The 16,486-nt window shown below is 35.6% G+C and overlaps 1 protein-coding gene across 15 annotated transcripts in view; it reads right to left on the bottom strand.

Moving 5' to 3' along the window:
• SOX6 (SRY-box transcription factor 6) overlaps positions 1-16,486 on the bottom strand; it is a 618,861-nt gene that overhangs the window by 213,102 nt on the left and 389,273 nt on the right. The gene's annotated exons all lie outside the window — the stretch shown is intronic.

Raw genomic sequence — 16,486 nt, 5'->3', positions numbered from 1 at the left:
AGAACAACCTACTCCATTCTCTCCCTTTCACCACATTCCCCTTCCCTCCCCACCCAAATCTATCTGATCAAGCTAGGAATCTTATGCTATTTAGTACCAAAGATTAGAAACTATGGGTTGTATTAATATTCTATAATCAACCTCTACCTGCAATGACTGACAGAGGATCTAAGACATAATAGGTGCTTAAATAATGTTACTTAGGAATTTTCTGATCACTGCCCTCATAAAATTTTTCTATTGTGCAAAGATCTGTCTCTGAATCTCAGAAGTCAGAGGTCACTCTTGGCCACGGGATGAGTGCTACAGAAAGAAAAAAAAAATCTGTCTTGCCTCAGGTAAGAAAGAATTGAAACTGATTTTTTTTCTGGTGACGGGATCAAGCTAAAGTTCCCAAGTTCATCCTTAAAGGCAATAACGTTGCTTGGGGGGCTCCCTCACCCCTTTGTCATTTGTCACTCTTCAAAGGGAAAAAACACATTCGAGGTTGAAAAGGTTATGATGTCGCTGCACACCTACGATATGCACTAATGGTGCTGAACAGTCTATTTATGGGCAAATTGCACAGCTCTCCTAAGTAAAGGGTACAGAATCCTTTTGTGAATCTAAATTAGAGCATTTTGCCATAGTATAAGATAAGAATTTCAACCCACAACCCACTGTATTTGAGCACACAGGTTTCATTATGAAGAAATGATCTATGCTTTGAAAGCTTTTCAGAAAGATGCCACCAGCTGTCAAAAGAGATAAAGATTGCCAATTTTTGTGTGTGTGGAAGAGGAGACTTCCAATCTCCTTATGAAACCCCCTCATTCCTGCTGGGAAAGCACCAGGACAATCTGAGAATCTGAACGTATTTTAATTAGGAATGGGCCTATTTTTTGAGTGGGTCCAGGGAAAAGCGAGCCTTCAGGTGATGCTGGCTAGCACGTACTAGTATATGATTCCCACAAGGTAAGGCTGATAAGCTACAATATTTAGAATTACCTTGGTATTCTTAATGCCAATTAAAGTCCTTAAAAATAAATAAGTAAATACATAAATAAACTGTCAATATCCCATATCCCTTAAAGATTTACTGAGCTGAAAGGTGGCCTAAAATCAAAATTAAAAGAAAAATAAGATAGTGAAATGATGTTAGAAAATGTACTCCACAGATAAGGAAACAAACACTGCATCAAGGATAGTGACCAGCTGTTCCTTCTAGCTACTGAAAGTGATTTTTTTTTAATGAGTTTTTATTTCAGCAATAGGAATTTCAGCTTGGTGAAAGAAAGAACTTCTTGATCCAGAAATGTTAAAATACAAAATCAGGTTCTTGGAGGGGATCATAAAAATCTCCTCCAAAGCACAACAAGCTCAACTAATATAAATGTTAATGATATATAGGAATGAGAAGACATAAAACAAGTATGGAATTTACTTACTCATTTCATTAAATTTTAATTAAAAAAATATTTCTTGAATCTCAGGTACTATATCAAGAACTAAGTATACTGATACCATACCAAGAAAATGCACAGTTCCCTTTCACCTTAATCAAGTAATCACACATATAAATGTAAACTACAACTAAATAAGAATTATAAACAAGACAGACATTTGGGGGGAGATTGAACCAAGTTTGGGAGGCTCAAGTGTAGGGAAGTTATGCCTGACAAAGTAACAAGTTAACAGGAAGATGAAGAGTTAACTAGGCAAAGAGTTGGAGGGTGGTCAAGGAGCTTTTCAGTAGGAGAAAACAACATAGGAAAAGGCCCTGTGAGGGGGAAGGTGGTGGTGGAGAGTGTCAGTGTGTTCCAGAAATTGAAAGAAGGTAGTAAAACTTAAATAAGAAAAACAAAGGAGAGTAGAAGACCAAATGAGGCTAGGAAGGTAGGAAAAGTTCACACCATTCAGCTCCTTATAGACCACGCTGGATGAACTTCATGTTTATTCTAAGAAAATTTCAAAATCACTGAAGTACTTTAAACAAGAGATGATGTGGGTGTTCTGGCTACAGTGTGGAGAATAGTTTGGAAAGTTATGAGAACAGATAAATGGGGTTTATTGCATATACTTTTTGGCAACATTCTGATCTACGTGTAATTATCTTGTTATACCTATGTATATGAGGTGAGTTAAGAGAAGACTTACTGGATACTGGGAAAGTTACCGTACCATAATTCTTTGTTAATAAAGAAGAGCATTCATTGGAAATTTTGTTAATAAAGAAGAGCATTCATTGGAAATTTTGGGCAAGGACCAATACAAGAGTCGAATCTGGTATTTAGATTCTCCAGTAAAGACTGGAAAATTTTCTCTTCTCTCCCAGGTTAAACTTTGTCTTTTCAAAAATCTTCAATATATTTCCCTTTCTCCTCTGCATAGGAAACAGAGAAGCTGAAGATAACACACAAATGGCTTCTTAGCCTCTTCTGTTCAAGGTGAAGCCAACAGGTCTATAAATGCATTGGTGCTTCCAATACTAACAGACGTGTATTTCTGAATTTACAGAATAACACCATTTAACTGAATCTTTTTACAAATCAGCATGACACTCAAATTGTTTAACTGTAAAAATTCAATGACACCTAAATAAGTCTTTCATTGAACTTAAAAGATACATGTTTAAGAAGAAAACAAGCCAGAGATCAGTATGTTTAAATTGAAGAGTTGGGTACTCATATAAGGCTGTTGTTATCTTTTCCTTAAATTTGAGAAGCACATATATATTTTGAATACATGTGAGTGGCATGACAAATGCAGTTGGAATGAAATGTAGTAGTAAAACAAATCTAAAATTGCCCTTGAAATGGGAAATACACATACGGATATATATGTATACACACACACACACATTAGCCTACACATTTAGAGAATGTAAGCTGTTGTATGGTGTAAATTGATTTCTAGTTAATTTGATCCCCAAGCGACTATATATACATATGTGTGTGTGTGTGTGTGTGTGTGTGTGTGTAGTCATTTTTCTGTTCTATACCCATTGTATTTATTCACATATAGTGGTTTAAATCCAGGTATTTAAAATCCATGGTGCTGGATTTTTGTTTTAATTAACAGCAAATATGTATGCAGCTATAATAAAAGCAACGTCAAATCTAAATCACGCTGACCAACCAACCTGCGAACACAAGTTATTTCATCTCAAAAATACTAGTTTAATTGAACATGAAACTTTGCCATAGCAAAGGAACTACAACTGCGAGAGTTGCTGAAAAAGCAGACAATTTATGGGACATAGTGGGGCAGCCTAAATACATATTAAGGAAGGCAAACAACCATACATTGGGTTGGCCAAAAAGTTCATTTGGTTAATGAATACATTGTTCAATAAAGTTCTTTGTGAAAATGAAAAATGTGTCTTTTATTTTTACTTAAAACCGAATGAACTTTTTGGCCAACCCAATAGAATGCTCTTATGAGGTAGGCTAACTCTATGTTAAGAATATCTTGTCTTAAATCACTTAGAAAAAAAGCAGATCAGATCCTGAGGATCTGCCCAGGCCAGCAGAGGTCATCAGTAGCTGCCTACATCATCCGTTTTACATCCTTCAGGCTATCTTAAAATGATTCTCTAAAAAGTATTGCCAGAAAATAGTCTCTCCTCCACAAAAACAGAAGTAGTTTCATAAACCAAAAAAAGGGAACCAGCAAAAAAGAGCTTCCATACACAGCTTCTCTACAAGTTAGGGCGCCTGCTTTTATCCAATATCACACACAGTGTGCGCCTGACACTCTCCGCTGTAAACTGTATCTATTCTCCAACTACAAAGACAGTGCAGTAGGGGTTTTTTTTGGTGTTTTTCTTTTTTTTTTTTCCATGGGTCGTCTTTATCCCCAAACCACATCTGTCTTGAGTTTCTCTTAGATTAGTCAGGTGGATCAGTGCTCCCCAGGGCCTGCTCCAGCTGAAGTATTTTAATTTGACTAAACACCTGATTTATTTTATCTCTCCGATGAGAAAGGCAGTTTGTCTTAATAGAGCCTGTCAGCCCACAGCCCCATTCACAGCAATTTACAGGCAGCCAGGGACGCTGGAAGAGAAGAGTGCCGTGATTCTGTATTTTATCCTCCTCCAGAAAGCACCTAAAAGCAGCTATTCACTGCTACTGCATGTGGCATTTTAGAACTGAATTAGCTTTTTATTCAAGTAACTACACTTGTTGTGAATAGCTTATCTGTAAAACTGCTACATTCACTACTGATTTTATTAACCTTTGGCTCTATCACAAAATGGTCTTCAGTTAGGAAAGACCTTTAAAATTGACACATTTTTTTCTTAGGGGGCTTTATTCCAGTGACTTCAGATTTACTGAGTTTGATCCATTGAATTTTTACCAGTTGTACTTAAAATTTTGAGTCTCAATAGGAAGTCAATAGTGCGTAAATAAGGAAACACTTTTCAAAATGTAAATACAGCAGCAATTTCCCTCATCAAAAGTTTTCAAATACCATCTTTCACCATAACAGTTTCAAAATCAGCCCTCTAGCCTTTTTTGGTCATAATCTGAAGAACTTGAAAAAAATTAACGAAAATAGACTATTTATTTTAAACTTTACAAACTATAACTACCTGTCCCTAGGCCCAAAGCCAACAGAGAAAATTCAAAATAGATGAGAATTTGGGTAAAATAATAAGACAATTAGGATAAATCCCTTCTTGATATAGAATGAAAAATTAAAAGTCATTTAAAATTTATTTAAGTCTTTTTTTTTTCATGAGCTCATAAAAGTTAGCACCACAATCTGCTAGTTAATTTTGCCCATGTAAAATATACATAATTACAATCAGTGGTGCTAGAAATAAGACTGGGCATTGGGAAGTCCCTAAAGACTCCACATCTGGACAAGGGAGGCACCTTGCAGAGCACTTCACTAAATGGATTTGCCTCACCTCTTTTACAATATTCCCGTACCTAGGACTTTTACAATATAAAAGTCTTAAACGGGTCACTCTCTTAATGGCTGTCCCCTGAAAGTGGATCACTGCTATGTGGTGATGACTAAGTTTTTCTAATGAGAAAACCTAGAAACAAGCACAGCAGTGGAAAGAGAGACAGAGAAAATTAGAAACGGGGGTGTGGGGGAGAGAAAAAGAAAGAGAGGTGGGAGGGGAGAAACAAAGAGGGAAGTAGAGAGAGAGGGAAAGAGAATGAGCAAGGATGGCTAAATTAATTTTTGTGAGTTTCTCTGCATGTTTTTTATTTCTTCATGTTTATGAAACGAAGGGCAACAGTGTTAAAACGCAATGTTCACCAAGCCAAATAAAACTAACATTAACAAATGGCATTATCTAGAAATGTGTCCTAGCAAATTGAAAATAATACTTCTATCTAACCATTCTCCTTTATTGGATCACATACTACTTTAACAAAGTTAATAGGACTTAACAATGAAATTACAAGAAGCCTGGGCATGAACAGTGTGTTTGGAACGATGGGGAGGGGTGGCAGTAACACCGGAGTGGAATTCTGATAGAGATGTACTTTTCCACATCAATCCTGGAAAGGATTAAAGAACTTAACAATAATTCCAAGCAGCATCAATCAAGGAACTCAGCCAACAACCCAGAAAGATTTTAAATTCAGTTGAAAAGAAAAGCTCTTAAGAGTCAATTCCCTGGTCAGTTCTAATTTTTTTAATGGACATTGTTTGAGAAGAAAGACAAAATACAATGCTAGTCATAAAATAAAGCTGCATTTGATCTTTTCTGCCCACAGGTAACCTGGTTAAACTGCTGTGTCTCATACTGCAGCCTCCTCACACATCAGATGGGCTGTGATGTCTCCACTTCACAAGCTCAGTCCATCATTTAGCATTGGCCTTTTTTGATATAGCCTTCTTTTAAATGTCACAAAATAGGACCGCAAAAAGTCAACAGAAATAAATAGGGTAAGCTGAAGAAACTAACAGTCTATCAGAAGGTCCCCTGATAAAAGTTACTTTGTGGTGAATGCCTGAGAAAGGAACCCCTGTCCCAGTATACTAGCAGCTAATTTGAGTTCTGAACCCAACAGCAGTTTTAAAAGCTTTCCACTCAAAGGGCCCCAGTGCATCATAAAGATAAAGGATTTCAGTACAAAACCACCACAAAGACCTCTATTATCTTATCAGTCTTTGGTTACAACAGCTGAACCAATATGACTAAATTCTGAATGACTTTTTTCAAAAGAGCAAAATACTGGAATTTCTTTGTTTTCTCATCAGTCAGCTATTGTCATTGCTCCCATATGCTACTATCCACTCCTTAGTAAATAAAAAGTTTAATAAATGCAGCAATTGTGCTCTTAGGAATCACTTAGGGACCACTACACAGGAAGTGTGGCTCAGGATTGAGGTACAGGCTGGGTTTGTTTTCACCCAATGTATGAGAATTTCCTTCTTAAGATGTAAACAGCTCTCACTTAAAATGTCATTAAAATCTTACTGTGTATGAACAAGAGGAGGATACCCGGGAACTCCCTAAATTAAGTTCAATTCTCCTGTCTATTCCAGGCACACTCACCTCTCCTTCAGCTTCCCCTCTTTCTAGCTGCAAAAGGAAGTCTATTCCTGGATCAGCTGAGGTCTATTCATGTTGCAGATCCCAAAAGAGCAAGAACAATTCATGGAATTCTGCCATCTAGGCTCCTAACCTCACAGCTGGGCCTTTAGCCCATTGTGCTTTATTAGCTCATCCTTTTGGGATCCGGAAATGAAGGTATCCTGAAATATCTCTCCTTCAGTAATAAGACAGGCTACCTTCACATTACTGTTCTCTATGGATAATACTTGGTCAATGGCTACATCTCTACAATTTACATACAAAAGGAGTAATTTATGATCTTTCAGAAACATGAAATTCTTTGGTCCTTTGGGGGAAAAAATTTTTTTTCAATATTGCCACCAAGTATAATAGGATTGGCTCTTTCTCCAAAAGTTCCATCAGAGCTAGAAGACAGGAAAGTAAGAATTAAGAAAAATAGACCTTATTTAACAAGGGATTGTCTTTTTTTTAATTAATTAATTAATTTATTTATTTATTTATTTATTTTTGGCTGCGTTGCGTCTTTGTTCCTGTGCACGGCTTTCTCTAGTTGCGTCGAGCAGGGGCTACTCTTCGTTGCGGTCCGCGGGCTTCTCATTGCGGTGGCTTCTCTTGTTGTGGAGCATGGGCTCTAGGCACGTGGGCTTCAGTAGTTGCAGCACACAGGCTCAGTAGTTGTGGCTCACGGGCTCTAGAGCACAGGCTCAGTAGTTGTGGTGCACGGGCTTAGTTGCTCAGCAGCATGTGGGATCTTCCCAGACCAGGGCTCGAACCCATGTCCCCTGCACTGGCAGGAGGATTCTTAACCACTGCGGCACCAGGGAAGCCCCAAGGTATTGTCTTAAAAGATTTTATGTGGTATCTAATTTGATCATCATCCTAAATGTTGCTTTATTTTCATTTCACAGATGAAAAACTAACTACTAAAAGTAAAGAAACTTGACCAAGTCAGTGTATTTGATTGGATCTGAATTCAGGTCTTCTGATTCCTAATCCAAGGAAGTCTGGGGCCTAAGGGAAAACTAGCTATCTTCCCTTGCCTCAGACTTGAAATACATTGTAGGGAATTTCTAGAAGTTAGGAGCAATGCTCTAAGGGACCTAGAATTTTAATGCCACATAAGGCTTAGAAATATACAACTTCTTAGTAAGGGTTTGTTTACAAAATAAGAAGTTTAAAAGATAGGCTAGGCAATTAGACAACCAAAGAGGTGAATAAATTGATCTTTGATACCTTATAGATGTAAGAACAGATCTTGATATTAGGTGATACACCTGGAGTTACTCAGGAAATTAGCATCTAGCCTGGTAGTCAAGATCCTCTGTTACATTTATTCCCCAAACCTCTTTCTCCTTAGTCTCCTCAATGAGCATATGGCCTTCTGGTTCTGAGCAAATACAAAGATTATGCAGACCATGACATTCCCAAGAATTCTAGATACAATATTTACAACACCCATGAAAGGCTGAAAAATATACTCAAATATTTCACACATCAAAGTTCACTGCTGTCATGGGGTGCAGTGTGCCTGCAGGCTGTGATAGTAAGGTGCTAGCCAAGAGGAAGTTACCTGGAGAAATCTAGCAAGTGTCCCTGGCAAGGTTTGAGGAACCTCTCAGATATAACTAAGGCTTAGGACAGTTGCCTGTACAAACACACCATATACCTTGCCCATTTCTAGGTTGTATTTGTGATTTGCCTAGTGTAAATCAGGGGAATCCCTGCCCTAGCCCAATATGCCTTATTGTACAATAATAATTGCTTGAACTTACATAGCAATTGCTTTATGCTAGAAAGAGCTATATATGTTAACTCATTTATTCCTCATAACAATCTTATGTAGTAGGTCATATTGCTTTCTGCATTTTAAAGATGAGGAAACTGAGGCATAAAACGGTCAAGGAATTGCCCAAGTCCTAAGCTATTAAATCACATATCTAAGATTCAAAATCAGGCAGTTTGGCCATAGTCTCTGTCCTCTTAACCACGATGATAAATGGAAAACGGGACTCCTAAATGATCCACCTTCCCGAAACTACTTCACCCAGCCAACAAAGTAGCTGAAATTCTCCTTATAATCTGTTTTTGGGTTTTTTTTTAAATACAATGTTTCCTGGGGTCCTTAGTAAAATGAAAACTTACCTAGGGAAGTATCTATGATACCCTTTGTTCTTTAAGATAGCTCAACCCACTAACACAAAATTGACCTTTCAGTCTAAGTCACAAATGTCCACCATTGTTTGTAGTCATCTTTCATTACTAATTGAATCTCTCACCCATACCCACTCTCTTTCTCTCCCTCTGAACTTATTTCCTCCAAATTCTAAACTCCTGGTGCTGAGACAACCCTCCCGCGACCCCCCCTGCCCCAGTCCCCCTCACCTGGATATCTATGTGTAACTCCACCAGAACTAGTATATGGACCTGGACTCTCAAATCATGGAATTCTGGTTTTTTTCAAAGGCTGATTTGGTTGGTCCTCTGGCTTTTAGTGCCCTTTTTGGCTCCTCTAAGAATCCCCTATTCCAGGTCTGGCATAATGAAATGCATCCCTGACACAAATTACTTGATCAGCAATCTACATAGCCCAGTCCAGACAACCAGTTTGTTCTGTATTGTTTGTAGGTATCAGGACATCCGAGTGGGCTTGGATGTCGCCAGTGCTAATAAGACTTTGATGGGAAGGTGTGCTAAAATTTTTAAATTAAAACGAAACTGAACCAAGGGAGATTGTTTGTGTTTTTACATAACAATAGATAGTTCACAGTTTCTCAAATTACAGTACTGAGTATCTGGATCAGATAACAAGCCAGTAATACAGATTCTACCCATCACAAACTCAGATTATGAGTCTGTAGAGGGAAAATGGAAATGGAAATTTCATATTGATTCTAAAATTGCTGTTTTTTGTTCTGTCATAGTTGAATACAGCTGGATAAATATCATGTTCTTTTCATTCTCAATTTTGACTTTAACAATGATTTCTGGGTACAATAGGTGCTATCATCATCATTTTATGAAGACACTTTATGTTCAGAAAGCTTTTTTGAAGGTTATCTAATGTTATCCATGTAGAATAGACAATATTCAAGGCATAAATATTAAGGAATGCCAAAGAAAGAAAGACGATTAAAGCCTGGGTCCAGAAATGAGCCAGGGTCTCCCATCACAGGATGATTTTGAACATGCTGAAGTAGAACATGAACAAAATAATTTTAAAAAATTTCTAAGCATTTAAAAAATTAAATTAAAAGTCAATGTATGTTTGGCCTATAAACAAAATTAGTTTAGTCACAAATAGGATGTCCTATTCTCATACTGGGACATTCTCTTACAAATGCATAGATAAGCGTGATTCAAGGTTTTAAAAGTTATGATCACTCTATTCAATAATTACAGGTTACAAATGGAATTTAAAAAGAAGTGTATAAAAATCACTTTCTAATTTCCTATTAGAATGGTTTTAAAACTCAAACTTGCATGAGAGTCTTATGTACAAAGTAAAAAAAAAAAAATTTAAAAAAGGTCACTTTCTAACATAACTTTTAAATGTTCACAGTTTTACAATTGTCAAATGAATAAAAATAAAGATTTTTAATTTTTTTTTTAACTTGAAGGCAAAAGCTGGATATGTTATCCAGAGGCAGGAAGGGGAAAATATATTAATATTTGAGCCTCATAGGAAATAGGATGCCACAATCAACATGGTAGTACTGAAAAATAACCTCAGGAGTGTTGGACATGACCTTTTGAAGAGGCAAACGTCTGAGAAGGCAACCAAAAGACAATTGCAATAGTTGCATTTAGAGGTGATACTTAAAAAGATCTTTTCTTGTAAAAGGTGATTATAACACCAGTGGTCCCAGAATAATTACAGTGGCAGCAGGCTCTGCAAACATATAGATCTCAAATGATATCCTCCCTCCTGGACTCTCTTGGCTCCCCACCCAGGTTTAAAGGCTCTGCTGCAAATTAGATAAGAATCTTAGTGCTACTCATAATTCCATAAAGAAAACTGGTGGGGAGGAAGAGCAAATGACAGACCGCAATGGGTACTTCCTACTGTTAGCTCCGTAAGGGCACGGTCTATGTCACATGCTTCTCTATGACAAAGCACAGGCAGTGCCTACCACTTATTTTGTGCTGAGTAAAGTTAAAATGAACCTAATAACCAACTCTAAATCAGTAGTTCCCAGAATAGTTGGAGATAGGCAGCCAGAGCCATTAACAAACCAGATGGAATTGCTCTGAACTTCAGCAGTATTTGATCCATGTCTGAGTTGCTTTCGGTTTGGTAACCATTGTAACTAACTGAATTTAATGGCTCTCCCCACTGCTGTGTAAGCAGCAGAAAATCAAATCCAGTAAAAAGATAGAGATAAACAATAAAATTTGAACAACTAAAGAAATGTAGATTCAGATTCAATAAACATTTCTTTGAGCACATAGGACAGTCCAAATACTTTGTGTGCTAGGGTTAATACTTAGCATTTTTATCTGTTTCAACAAACTTGGGAAAATGAGGCTGAAGAAGGTTAAAAATATGTCCAAGATAACATAGCTTATAATTAATAGAGCCATGATTTTAAGCCGGATGGTCTGATCTTCAAACCCAGACTCTTTCCAGTAAACCACAAATGTTTCTTGAAAAAAAGAACAAACAACTAGTTAAAGACAACGACTTCATACAGAGTCTTCATGAAGTCCTTCTGCATTTTTTAAAAGTTAAATACCTTATTGGTAGATATAGTGGTATTAAAAAGGTAAATTAATTTATATTTAAAACTATTACAATTTAATATTATTTAAGTTCTTGTGAATAGTATATGAAGTCTGATGGCTAAGGGGACTGAGTCTACATAAATAGGTTTGAAAATGTTCTACTCAGAAAATGTTGCACCTAGAAATTCAATTTGAATTGTAAGAAAAAAATTTCAAACAGTTCTGTGAACACAAACCACAATTTAGAAGGCAGAATCAACTAAAGGACTATATAAATTATATGGACTGAGCAATTCTACAGGGAACATTTCAAAGGAATTTACATATATCATTGTATTAACATTTTCTAACACCACCTTCTTCCAATAAAATTGAATTACATGCCAAGACAATATAATCAGAGAACAGGTTCTAACTCTTAATTGCCCAAAGAACTGCCAAAGGAGTTATAGTTGACTGGCCAACTCATTTGCCTATCTGTATGCCACCAAAGCTCTTTCAGGAGGATTTTTTTTAAAAGTATACTTTAGATGACAAAATCCATTCTTTGGCTGAATTTCAAAAGCTGAAAGAATGACCCTGACTGTGTCACTATAGACTGATCCAGATCAGTGTCTTTCAACATTTTAAAATCTATGCCCCTTACTCAGCTTTCTCACTGTACATTTAGTATACTTCCACTAGCCAAGAAGATTTTGTTCAGCTGATTCACTTTCTATACTTTAAGAAAATAATAGGTGTACTGAATAAGCTTTTACAAACTATAAGCAACTTCACTTGAGATTTCTGCCCTAACTTGTCAAAAGAATTTTAATTAAGTTAAATGGATATTTGCAGCTTTTCTTTTACACCTACAAGTTTAAAACAAAGTTGAAAAATTTTAAAGCACTCATTAACTTTATAAAAACAATGCATTCTTACCATCTTATTGACAAATCTATAGCATATCTCTTAATTTCTTTTAAAAAATCTTGGGCTTCCCTGGTGGCACAGTGGTTAAGAATCGCCTGCCAGTGCAGGGGACATGGGTTCGAGCCCTGGTCCGGGAAGATCCCACATGCCATGTAACAACTAAGCCCGTGCACCACAACTACTGAGCCTGTGCTCTAGAGCCCGCGAGCCACAACTACTGAGCCCATGTGCCACAACTACTGAAGCCCGCACACCTTGAGCCCGTGCTCTGCAACAAGGGAAGCCACCGCAATGAGAATCCCCTGCACCGCAACGAAGAGTAGCCCCCGCTCACTGCAACTAGAGAAAACCCGCGCACAGCAACGAAGACCCAATGCAGCCAAAAATAAGTAAATCAATAAATATAATAAATTTATTAAAAAAAAATCTTCATAGGTTCCTTTCTGTCTATATATTTAATGTGTTGTGATTCTAGCAGTATTCAATTACATGCACCAATGACATATTTTACTTTGTTATATTCCATGACAAAGACAATTTACCTGATCACTTTTTTGACAACAAGAACAGATAAACTCTTCTAAGTTACTCGATATGTCATTTGTTTTTGTTTACTATTAGTTATTTCCCCAGCACCTAGAACAGTTCCAGACACATAGTAGATCTTCAGTAAATACTTGTTGAAAGGAATTCTATTATGTGAATACATTCATATAATTCATCATCCAAATTAGGACATTTCTTAAATGACAGGAGGCACCATTAATTAGTACATCAAGAACACATGTGTAAACCAGGACAATCCCAGGAAAGCCAGAACATATGCGTTCCCTAGTCATAACATTCTCATTTAATGTCAGTTTTTGACTAAGTAATATTACATAAACAGAACTCTGTAGTTAATAAGTAAACTTTATAAAAATTCCATAATATGAATTTTAGGTTGTTGGTAAACCTGAAATATGAGTGACACAATTCTATAGAATAATTAAGCTCAATTCATCACTATTGAAAACATGTAGAAACTCATAATAAATAAATATAAATAACAGACCCCTTATCTAGAGTAAACCTAACAATGTAAACATGGTTTCATGAAGCCTGAATAAATGCTCCTTATTTATTGAAGTCTTTTGAAGAGAAATTTTTAATTTAACATTCATAGAAATAATCAATCCATTTTCCATGAAATGCAATTCCCAATTGCAATTCACAATTAAGGTCGTGCTCATTTTCCCCATTTTAGAAGAGACAAACTTATAATTTTACTTAATAATTAACTAAACAACACAAAAATGCCCATGTAAAAAATGAGAATATTAAAATATCTAAATCTTACAGCAATATATCATTACAAATTTTAATTTTGATATTAAGTACAGCTGTGTCTTTCATATGATGAAAATATAAACACATAAATCAATGAAAAAGTTATATTTGCTTCTGAAGATTCTAAGACCACCTTGGGTTATATATAATGAAGTAATGAAAATTACTGTAAAGGAAGAATAATGAAAAGTCTTGTTTAGCATAAAAATAATAAAAACTTTCCCACTTTAAGTATAAAATTCAACCAAGTTTTTGGAAATCTTGACAATACTTACAATTCAACAAAAGCCATAAAAATCAATGACCTTTTAATAAACTCCACGGGAAAATTATTTCCCTCAGTTCTACAAGACAATATTAGAAAATCTACATGCCTAGAATTATTCCAGAGAATTTATAGTTTAGTCTCTAAAAAATTAACAGAAACATTATTTACCCAATTTCTTACAAATACAGCAAAATAAATAATTCCCATATTATGTTAATTCCCAAATTAAAAGGAAACAACCTATACCTCCAGAACTGAGCTTCATTTGAGTCCTAAATTATATTTTAAAGCTTATACATAGGCAGTTCAAATCAGACATTACCAAGCATAGCTTTTAAAGGGGGGGAGGGGAATAGAAGGTTCTAAATGAAATACAATTCCTACTTTAATCCCATAAATAAATGTATTTAATAAAGTATAGTTAATTACTAAAGACTAACCTATAATTTAAAAACTGAAGAATCTAAACCAAGTGAAGATTAAAAGGCACTGTGAAATCAAGCAAACATCAAGATACAAGAAAATCTATTAAATGTGATTTGGGGAAAAGGGTTCTGTCATTCCCAGAACTTTTCAGGCACTGCTTTATAGGAATACCTGAGTTATGGTGTAACAGTGTTAGTTCATAGAAGCAAAACCTACATCAGATGCAATAGAAATAGTTTTTTCTTTAAAAAAAGGAAAAAAGTCTAAAACACTGAAGTGAGCATTAATTAAAAATTTTCAGGACTGTGTAGGTCCAAAAGCAAGTGATTAAAACATCACTACAATCCAATACAACTAAATAGAGATTTGGTGTGAATTTGGAACCAAATTCATTTTAACAATAACTTAATATTTGTATAAAAATTTAGTTTTCCAACATCTTTATTTAAGCAAAAAGTGAATAAGCCAACTCAAGAGCAGAAAAAAAGTAGGAGAAAAGTGACTCAAGCATGTATCAGTCTTCTGTGTGGCGAGGAGAAGAAGGAAACAAGCAAGACTCTCCCAAGAAGATTCACAGTTAGAGTTTTGGGCCAGTGTATTCTAGGTAATAAAATATACCTTGGATTCAGGCAAAACACTTTCAAGTTTTAATTATCATTGCAACAAACCAAAAATAAGTGAGTTCCCAGATTATCAGTCATGGTTATAGTCAAATGTAAACACTTAAATCCATTTATGAGCTAAATATAAACATCTGAAGTAGCTGCTGTTTGGAATCATCTGTGTAACTGAGAGCACAGGTAATCAAGATTTGACTACATATACTCTTTTGTTCCTTCCATTTGTTCAAATAAACTGAATAATCAACACTTGGAAAGAGCCAAGAAGAGTTTTCTCTGGCAACTCAAGAAATATAAGGCAGAGATCGTCAACAAGGGTGAGGTGATCTTATTACTAACATTCATTTCATTATCACTACAAAATAAAAACCACAGTAGAAATTCTACCAGGATAGTAACTTTACCAAGATAAAAATATACAGAAGTAATTATTCAGTAACAGACTACTCATTTTAACTTTCTTTCTATTTGAGTTACTGAAGTGATAAAAATCTACCATAATAATGGTCTTAGCCTAAAAACTTATGTCAAAATGTGTCTATAAGTTTATTAAATGTTTAGTTTGTAAAGGTGAGTAGACCTGAGTGACAAGGTTGTTTCAGCTAATCTGTGCATGAAGATAAGGCGGATATAATAGTAATCAAAACAACCCAAAAAGTATTAGAAAGGGTTTTCACCTACACTAGGTTTTTTGAAACTTAAATCCACCTTGTATGGTAGCTATTATTATCACCACCAATATTATTATTATCACCACCAGTATACAAATGAAGAAAAAGACACAGAGAGGACATAAGATTTACCTAAAATCACACAGCTAGAACTTAAACCCTAACTTCAAGCCTATTTCCCTTTTGACTTCAAAACACCTGTTCCTTCTAGACTGACATTCTGAGAACAAATTTTCTCATCCTGAAGTTTCACAGCTCTCATTAGCATCAAAGTAACAATGTGCTTATTTTTCCCAGTCTGAAGTCGCAGACTGACCCCATACACTGGAGAACTGGAAGAAGATAGAGGGTGAGTGTGTGTGTGTGTGTGTGTGTGTGTGTGTGTGTGTGTGTGTGTGTGTATCTGGTATGTGTATGTAGATATAGCTCCAAATATATTTTCCAATTTGATTATAAAACAAACTGTTGTTACAAAGTTCATTGCATATCTGAGCTTTTTAAAGGGAAAAAGGAAGCATTATGAAAGAAAAAAAAATCTTGCATTTTTCCCAATCAACCCACCTTATTTGTTCCCAATTATTTTCCATCACTGTTCTACTACCGTTAATCTAAATCTGAAGTTGATTTTTTAAATTTTTAATTTATCTTATCTATTAAAAAAAGTGAAATGTCTTTTTAAGTATATTTTTGTAGACAATCGTAAACGCAGAAAATCATTGTTGTAAATAATCAAATAAATCATTCAACTCCCAAGATTTACAAATCAGGAAGCTGAAAGCCAGAAGGGGAAAGGGAACTGTCTGTTGTCATACAGTTAATTAGATAGTGACAGAGTTAGGACTAGAACCTACAGGTCCTGATCCTCAGTTCAGAACCCCTTCCACTGTAACATGCCACCTCTTAAAAAATCAGGTGAAATAGAATATCTGCAGGTTCCACATCCTTGGATTCAACCAACCACGGATAGAAAATATTCAGAAAAAAAAATTCCAGAAAGTTCCAAAAGGCAAAA

The sequence above is a fragment of the Balaenoptera borealis genome (assembly GCF_965194805.1).
Source record: "Balaenoptera borealis genome assembly, chromosome: 11".
NCBI lineage: Eukaryota > Metazoa > Chordata > Mammalia > Artiodactyla > Balaenopteridae > Balaenoptera > Balaenoptera borealis.
This window is presented reverse-complemented; position numbering and strand designations above follow the sequence as displayed.